Source organism: Aplysia californica, unplaced genomic scaffold (assembly GCF_000002075.1).
Source record: "Aplysia californica isolate F4 #8 unplaced genomic scaffold, AplCal3.0 scaffold00347, whole genome shotgun sequence".
In the NCBI taxonomy this organism is placed as follows: Eukaryota; Metazoa; Mollusca; class Gastropoda; order Aplysiida; family Aplysiidae; genus Aplysia; species Aplysia californica.
The window spans coordinates 396,096-405,245 of record NW_004797617.1 but is presented as its reverse complement, the minus strand read 5'-3'; the positions used below and the strand labels follow the sequence as shown (position 1 = coordinate 405,245).

The 9,150-nt window shown below is 38.1% G+C and overlaps 1 protein-coding gene across 2 annotated transcripts in view; it reads left to right on the top strand.

The window, feature by feature from the left end:
• The first annotated feature begins 7,560 nt into the window (after window positions 1-7,560).
• Window positions 7,561-9,150, top strand: part of LOC101859951 — a 41,559-nt gene continuing 39,969 nt past the window's right edge. Inside the window, exon 1 of one of the 2 annotated variants that reach the window (XR_001185007.2) lies at window positions 7,561-8,232. The gene's annotated coding sequence lies outside the window, so the exon portion shown is untranslated. The remainder of the gene's footprint in view (window positions 8,233-9,150) is intronic. The other variant, XM_005102888.3, reaches the window with a different exon arrangement.

Below are 9,150 nucleotides of genomic sequence, written 5' to 3'. Positions count from 1 at the left end.
CAGGTCATGAAGACTGCAACTCTAAACTCCATTGGCTCTTCTCTTAGTCTTGAAGCAATTTGACAATTATTCCACTGCCTCTTGAATTTCAACCAGTTCTGGTGAATTTCTGTTGTATTGGAGAGGTCCAATTTTGTTGGGGGTGGCAAATTTGCCGTGAATCGTTTTTGTTCTGCCATTGTCAGTATATACTCGACTCTAGATCTAAAATCTAGACTCTAGAAGGTTCTATCAAGATCTAGATCTAGATCTATGGTTCTCTGACAGAATGGTTCTAAATCTAGATCTAGACTCTATAAAGATCAATATTAACGGTAATAACACACTTCTGACACCATGTGGTGTTTTACCTACCGTCAGCCGGGGCTACTTAGGCCACTCGGGGTAACTTAAGCCACTTACAATAAGTTACAATAATACAATGCCAGGTTGGCTAATTGATTATACCACAATAGAAATCACAGGCCTCCTTCTTTGTTAAAGGCCTAGTAACCTAGTGAACTAACAACAGACGGTACTACATTTTCTCATGATATGACAGCATCCCTGAGCATCGTCGTGGCAGCGATCACCTCGTGTAAGTGTTTTCGCGCCCCGCGCCGTGCGATACACGAAACAATGCACTGTTGTTATGGAGCGCCGCCACGAGTGTCACCTCTCTATTACTGTAAACCCTCTCTGATCTAGATCTAGTCTTACTTCCATGTTGGCATTGAACACATTCACTTCACTGCCGTTTTCCATAGCAACATATTAATTATCAACTCATTTGCTAAGTTAAAAATGTAAATAAACAAAGTTAGAAATAATTTCTAATCACTCCACTTTAAAAAAAAAGACATGGCGAAACTGCTACTAACGTGGGAATCGCAGCTGTCGAATTAAACGGCGCGCGCTTTCTTCTTGTCGTCCGGTGTTTGTTTACGCTCTCAACGCGCATCTAGGCTACTGTTTCTAGGCGCACGTCATCTAGAACAGGATATAGGACTCTTGTCTTATTCCGTCTTGGGATCTAGTGGACCGGCAGATAAGGTCTGGAGAAAACTAAAAATTGGCGGAAAATTGGAAGCACTAAACATTAGATAACGTAGATATCTAGACTAGGTCTAGATCTAGAGTCTAAGTTAGGTCTAACCCAAGTCTTAGTGTCTTGGGTCTAACTCAAGATGGATTAAGAGTTTAACCTGGCCTATTTTTAACTCTCCCGAGAACGAAATAATCTAGATCTAGGGTCAAGTGCTTTAATTTAATTTTTTTAAATGCTGTTTTTCAGCACAAATCTATTATTGTACAACATATTAAAATGAGATACAACTTTACTGATCAAGTAAAGTTTCCGACATTTTCACCGTCTTCGCTGTAAAAATAGATCTAGACATCTAGAGATCTAGAGATCTAGATCTAGATTCTAGATCTAGATCTAGGCCTAGATTTAGATATAGATCTAATCTAGATCTTCATTTTGATATAGAATCTATGTCGCTTTGCCTTTCCCGAAACAGTGCTGAAAATATAAATGAAGCTAAAACAAGGCTACCCTTTGCTGTTGAAAGTTCTGATGGCAGATTAAACAGCATGTCTGCGTTTGAAGACAAACATTATTTTGTGAGCGTGGGTTCGAAATCCAGTCCCAGCTGTTTTTATTTTTTTCCCTTTTCTTTCTTCTTCTCATTTTCCCAGCTTACCAACAATTTTCCCCCATAATTATAATTTGTCGCTTTTTAGTTTTTTAAAGAGGTAAATAAATACATCAATCGCCTGTGCTGTCTGTTGTTCTCGTAATTATAACACACTGGGCTAAAAAGGAGGTGCCTATTTGCAACGCCGCGTTGCGATTAGCGCCAGTGCTAAATAAAACATCGCGTTGCGATTAGCGCCAGTGCTAAATAATACACCGCGTTGCGATTAGCGCCAGTGCTAAATAAAACGCCATGTCGCCGTGTGTAAAATAGCAAGCTTAATCTACAGACTGCAGATCGTTATCGGTAGTTCTGATGGTCGAAGTGACAGCGCGTCTGCGCTTGAAGTCAAACCAGTGTTTGTTTAAAATAATAAATAATAATAATAATTGGATTGCATTTATATAGCGCATATCCACTTATGCAATGCTCTATGCGCTTAACATGATACATATTATGGATTTACAAATCAATTTTAAACGCACGCACCACACACACTTACATACACACATACGTACACAAATACGGAGTTCCTCAGGGTTCGGTCCTTGGTCCTTTCATCTTTACAATGTACACGCAAAGTCTGTCATCAATAATTTCTTTATATGCCCTCAATTACCATCTTTATGCAGACGATACACAGCTGTATGGATTCACTGCAACTGACAATGTACACAATCTCATAGATAGAATCGCCAGATGTATCAATGATATAAGAAAATGGATGTTCAAGAATAAATTAAAATTAAATGAGGATAAGACCGAAATATTATTTCTTCGTAGCAGCGCATGCAATGAAATCGACAATATCAGAATAAACATCAATGGCCACGAAATATCAGCCCAAACTAAAATAAGAAATTTAGATGTGGTGCTAGATCAAGATATGTCAATGAAATACCATGTATCCAATCTTTGTAAAAATCTATATCTCCAGCTGAAGAAAATAGGGAGCATTAGAAAATATATATCTGTTGGTGTCACCAAAACTTTAATAACATCACTTATATTGTCAAGGATTGATTATTGCAATTCCTTACTGGCTGGTGTACCTGATGAACAGTTACAACAACTACAAAGAGTACAAAATATTGCTGCCAAAATAATTACTAAAAAACTAAAGCATGATCATGTGACTCCTATTTTAAAAGCATTACACTGGCTCCCAATGAAAGAGCGTATCCTATATAAAATCTGTTTAACTTGCTACAAGTGCTTAAATGATTTATCACCGGACTATCTAAAACAGCTTTTAACACCCTATGTGCCTCCTAGAACGCTCAGATCATCTAGTGACAAAACAACCCTTGTTAAGCCTAAAATAAATTACAAATCATATGGCCAACACTCTTTTCATATTTTGCCCCACTTGTTTGGAATAGGCTTCCAAAAACTATCAGAGAAGCAGAAAATCTAGAAATTTTTAAGAAGAAACTAAAATCATTTCTATTTTCATCATATTTCGATAAGACAGAATGCATCCAAGCTGTAGATCGTTGTGAGTTTGTATGTGCGTATGTGCATATGTATGTATGTGTGTATGTGAGTATGTATAGGTATGTGGTGCGTGCGTGAGTGAATATGTGTTTGCATGAGTATGTAACACTATGTACCTTTAAAATGTATTTTTGTAAATCCATTATATGAATCATGTTAAGCGCATAGAGCATTGCATAAGTGGATATGCGCTATATAAATGCAATCCATTATTATTATTTTATTGTAACATATGCACATACGTACATACAAACTCACAACGATCTACACCTTGGATGGATTCTGTCCAATCGAAATATGATGAAAATAGAAATGCTTTTAGTTTCTTCTTAAACATTTCTAGATTTTCTGCTTCTCTGATAGTTTTTGGAAGCCTATTCCAAACAAGGGGGGCAAAATATGAAAAAGAGCGTTGGCCATATGATTTGTAATTTAGTTTAGGCTTAACAAGGGTTGTTTTGTCACTTGATGATCTGAGCGTTCTAGGAGGCACATAGGGTGTTAGAAACTGTTTTAGATAGTCCGGTGATAAATCATTTAAGCGTTGGTTCGATCCCGGTCCTGGACGTTTTTTTTCTTGTTTTTTGTTTTTGTTGTTGTTGTTGTCCTCTTCTCGACTGACCAACAAATTGTTCCCATAATTATATCTTGTTGCTTTGTAGTTGTTGTTTTTTTAATGTAGTGATGAAGCATGCACATTCTGGTTTTGTCCCCAAGAGGAGCTCTGTACAAAGTAGGCCTTAGTATATAGCCTATACGTTTCCTTTTACCAATTTAGGCCTGGTTAAAGTTCAGTAGTGGCTTTCCTTGGTCTGTGAGTCTAGTTTTTTTTAATTTTAGGCTCGGGAGAAGGGGGAAAAAAACCCTTTCGGGACCGGGATTCGATGCCACGCTTGGAAGCACTGAACTTTAGACTTAGAGAACGTAGACAGTAGACAGCTTGTATACGTTCTCTAGGCCTAACTTAAAGTTCGAGTTGCACCGTCTTGTTATTGTTATCCAAGCGTCTTTCGACTTAAACAAACTCAAACTGTAACTACGATGATTATCATTATGAGAGAAGAACAAGACGTCTATTTTTGTGCTAACAATGTCAGAAACAATTGTTAGATCTAATCTAGATCTAGATTTTTCTAGATCTAGAATCTAGATCTACCCAATATTAATCGGAATAAGACAACGTCATAAAAAAGGGAGTCAAATCCTAGGAGGTTTATCAAAAAACTGAAAAAGCTTCCACAATTCAGGCAGAACTACACTATTATCATGTAGAAACGATGGCTACTACATCTAGATCTAGTACTGGCGTTTCAAATAGCACGGGAACTATTCAGAACGCGGCGTTGCAAATAGCGCTTACCGGCTAAAAATGTGTCTTGGGTCTGACGTCGGTGGACGCGGTTCTTTGTGAGTCGATTCTAGATCTACACCCTGCAAAAACTTCGTACATTGTCTTGGCCTGGAGGTGATCTTATTTTGGTGGACACGTATCCTTAGCCAAGACGGATTACGACAAGACGGGACGGCAGCCTCATTTTCGATCCAACCAGAGAGGGTTTACAGTAATAGTATTACTGTAAACTCTCTGGTCCAACTGGCTCCCCTTGGTAACCAGCTTGCTGCGCGTTTAAAGCGTAAACAAACGACAGGAAGAAAGAGCGCTCTGTTCAACTCGCTGAAATAGCTACCTACTTTGAATTTCATAAAGACAGTTTTGTCTTGGGGTTTTTTCCCCCATAAAAACCGTTTGGTATTTATTTTTACTGGTTTTTGTTTACATTTTGAATACAGTGAGTTGAGAAATAAGATTTTTATGAACGGAAAGCGGTAGTGAGTTGAACATGTTCAGTGATCGATGATGTAGATTTCTAGATCTAGGAGTTTACGAAACGGTAGACGTAGATTAGATCTTACAGTACTACAGTTTAAAAGCGACAGAACAGCCAGTTGTGCTCTGCAATGAACTGTTCTCTAATAGAATATACTATACATTGGATATTTTAAAAACTAAAGATACGGTCCGAGGTGCGTCTGGGTGAAGACAGGATCTTCTGAGCAAGTCACCAGACTGTCTTGGGCACTTTACGGACTCTCAGTTTCTTGGTGCTAAGGCAAACCAACTGACGCGTGCAATACAGCGATACCTGCGTTATTCAAAGTTCCCAATCCCCGTACTCTAAAAAGAAACAAACCACCCAAACGACTTACTATGCTAACGTCGAAAGACTCATGCTCTTTTACAACATGGAAATTCCTAATCTCAAAAATCATTTTCACAAGTAAATTGTGTGGGTTTTTTAAAATCTTGTCAATTTATCTATCCAAGAATAAGCTATTTTGTTAAAGGTATTTGTATATAATGAATAATAGTATTAATAGAAGCGAAACTTCATCACATCGAGTTTGTTAACAAAGTATATAGACCCTAAATAATATATAGATCTAGGCGCGTCTACTTTTACTACATCATCATCATCTGGTGCCTTGCCGACTGGCGTGGGCTATCATGGACCTCCACTTTACTCTGTCTTGCGTTGCAGCATTTATTGAAATGTTATGATCCACAACGTTCTAGGGAAAGAATACAGCAGTGGTTTCCCCTTGCCTTCTGTTGGAATTTTGTACGGTTTACTCCGCTAGCCTTTGTCCAAAAGGACTAACCCACAAGGCAGTGGGGGACTTATACTACAGCCTACGTTTTAAAACAAAATTGAATTTCATTTGGAAATCAAAATAAAACAAAGTGATACAAATCATATAGAATGTCCTATGTCACTAGAAAGGCTAACTGGGGTAAGCTGTCAAACACATGGTTCTGGAATGCTTAGGATATAATTATTTGTAGTATCACATCAAAGAATGAACAACAATAAAAAAAAAAAAAGAACAATAATACTAGATTCTATGACTCTCAGTATGAGAACCCTTCAATATAGTAGGCCTAATATTAATAAGAGAAAAGCATAAAACTGAGAGGAGAAAAACACAACAAATTCTTTTCATAGTGGTTACTATAATCTATACTTTGTTGTCTATACTGTGCAAGTGAATGTGATGCATGTGTGTCTGTTGTTCATGTTATAGTTATATAAATGCCACTCATAATAATGTGTGTGATGCATGTGTGTCTGTTGTTCATGTTATAGTTATATAAATGCCACTCATAATAATGTGTTGATTAAATCACACACTATTATTCAGAAATAATATAATTCTACGACTTGAAAAATTCTGTTTCTGCAGCTGTTGTAGCTCATGTTCTGATCCACAATTAAGTTGCTGCTAGGACGGCATTCCTCTGCCAAGTACATCTGTTTCTGCCACATCCCTTTGCATAGCAGATTTGACAGTTTCTTCAATGCTTTACTACAATTTATACAAGCAAAGTCATCTGCAATTTACAAGCTTTGTATCAAACCAGCTTCACCCCACATTCCTCTCTTGAAATATAACATTGGTTGGTTGAAACAAGTTGAATATGGCAAAAAACCACACAAAAAAACGAAAAGAAAAATGAAAAAAAACAACCCCTACCAAGCATTAATAAAGGCTGGATACAAACTATTCAAGCCCTTTTGATTCTGGTCAAGGAAACTGTAAGGGTGGTGGTAAGTATTTATTCAGCAACAAGCTAAATCAGGACTGTGTTGAAAACCTTTTTGCAGCTATCAAAGGAAAAAGCAGTCACAGAGATAATCCTTCCCCTACCCCTAAGATATATGCACATGCTTTTCGCTTAATGATGGCAAATAAAGTCCTCTGACCAGTCCTGGTATGAATTTAAATGTAAAGATGACATTGATCACTTCCTTTCAGTTTTGCTTCCTGGTAACAAATCTATAAGCCTATAATCAAACATTGCACCACCTATGTGCTCAGAATATAAAGTCCCAAAAAGAGGAGCAGCCACCAATGACTAACCTCATCAAGTCACTGAAAGTAGAGTACCTGGTGCAGTTTTAAAAATGTTTTCCCACCCCCCGGGGGTTTTTTTTTGGGAAAATTTCCCCCTTTTTTTTGGCCAATTTCCGGCTTTGAGAAAAAGGAAAATCTTTTTAGGGTTTGGAAAAGGCCCCCCCCCCCCCCCCCCCCCCCCCCCACTCTGAATACTATTAAGCAATCTCTTCATTTCAAAAAGGGCGGTTAACCTGTACCCCACGTCGTATTTAGCTCGAATACCCGCCCACGATACATGAAATTATATGATATTCTTAGTGTTCAAAGATTCCCTCTGATTTAGATATCATTGCCTAACTTGACAGCCTAGATGGAAAACATCTCATTATTGCCGACATGACGCTTCAAGACGACTATTGAGTTTTAAAAAAACAACTGAATAATAAAAATGGTCCGTGCATCCATGTAATTATAAGTCTTTACATCCCCATCGACACATTCGATCATTCAATAAGATGCGGGCTGCTGCGATGCTGGGTCTTTAAGTGCACAGAGAGCTATACAAAATTTCAGCAAGTAGATGGAGATGCATGTACTCAGTTTATTTTTTAAAAATAAAAAATGAAATGAAATACAAATTTTCAACACGAGAATCAAACTCATATCTGTGGGTGGTTGAAGGAAGCTCTGTCGTGGATTGCTCGTTCTTTTTTAATCAAACATCTATCGTCTGTATGATCTCTCCTTCTCTTTTTTGCTTTTGTTACTCTCTTGTAACACTTCAAATCTGCGACACTAATATGATCGTATTGCGTTGCAAGTGCAGTGAAAGTCTTACTAAACCTAAGTACTCGTGCGATAGTGAGGAGCCTAACACGACAAGCGCCACTGTCCCTGCATTTGACAGGCTTACAGTAAAACAAGCGCCGTTCAATATTTGACATTAACTGGCATGGTTCCTCGCCCTCAATATGTGTACCGCTAGGTTTTTAAACAGCGTAGCAGACAATCTACCCCTTCCTTTCAGAGTGAAATAAAAAAGACCCGAGACGTGTCCCAGGCACTGACAAACGGATTCGACGGCTGCGGGGACGGATCTACCGAGCTCAGTGTATTGAAGGCCTACTGACATCTATGGGGAGAAAACGACTGTAAACCTGTGAGTGTCTAGCTAGTTTCATTTTTAGTGTTTCACTTCTAACTTGTTTGGATATCAGATAGTTCACAGTGACGATCGAATACTGTACCGACTTGGTGACGGTGATGAAGTTGAGACAGACAGACAGACAGACAGACAGACAGACAGACAGACAGACAGACAGACAGACAGACAGACAGACAGAGAGGGAGTGGGGGCAGAAACGAAAGCCAGACTGCTTTGTAAAGCAGTTATGTCAAGGGTTATTATCATAGGGAGAAATGCGCTTTTCTGCAACTATCCCATGTGCCAAACGTTTCTATCTGCTTTAAGACAGAGTGTTGGAAATTATTGCTTTTTTATTGTTACGTATAGATCTGGTGACTATCTTTTCGAATTCGACCATTATTTCCAAGCGTTTTATATGTTTATCTATCCGTGTGTTTACTTATTCATTCGTCTGTTCACTTATTTGCACCACATTTAGAATATGAAACACAAAGGAATTACAGAAGATCAAGAAATTACACAAGTACCTTAGTAAAACAAAATACAAATTTTGAAAGTACGTTTCTTAAATGACGATGTTGATGATGATTGTGATGATGATGATGATGATGATGATGATGATGATGATTATGATGATGATGATGATGATGATGATGATGGCGACGAACGCTTTGTTGCTATGACTTCCAGCCAGAACTAATTATGCGTGTTACATAATATCCTTTGAAAAGTCCTATAAGGACATATCATGTGAAGTCCTTACGTTTCAGTCAAATTTCATCATAATGTTCTTCTTCTTCTTCTTCTTCTTCTTCTTCTTCTTCTTCTTCTTCTCCTTCTCCTTCTCCTTCTCCTTCTCCTTCTCCTTCTCCTTCACCTTCTCCTTCTCCTTCTCCTTCTTCTTCTTCTTCTTCTTCTTCTTCTTCTTCT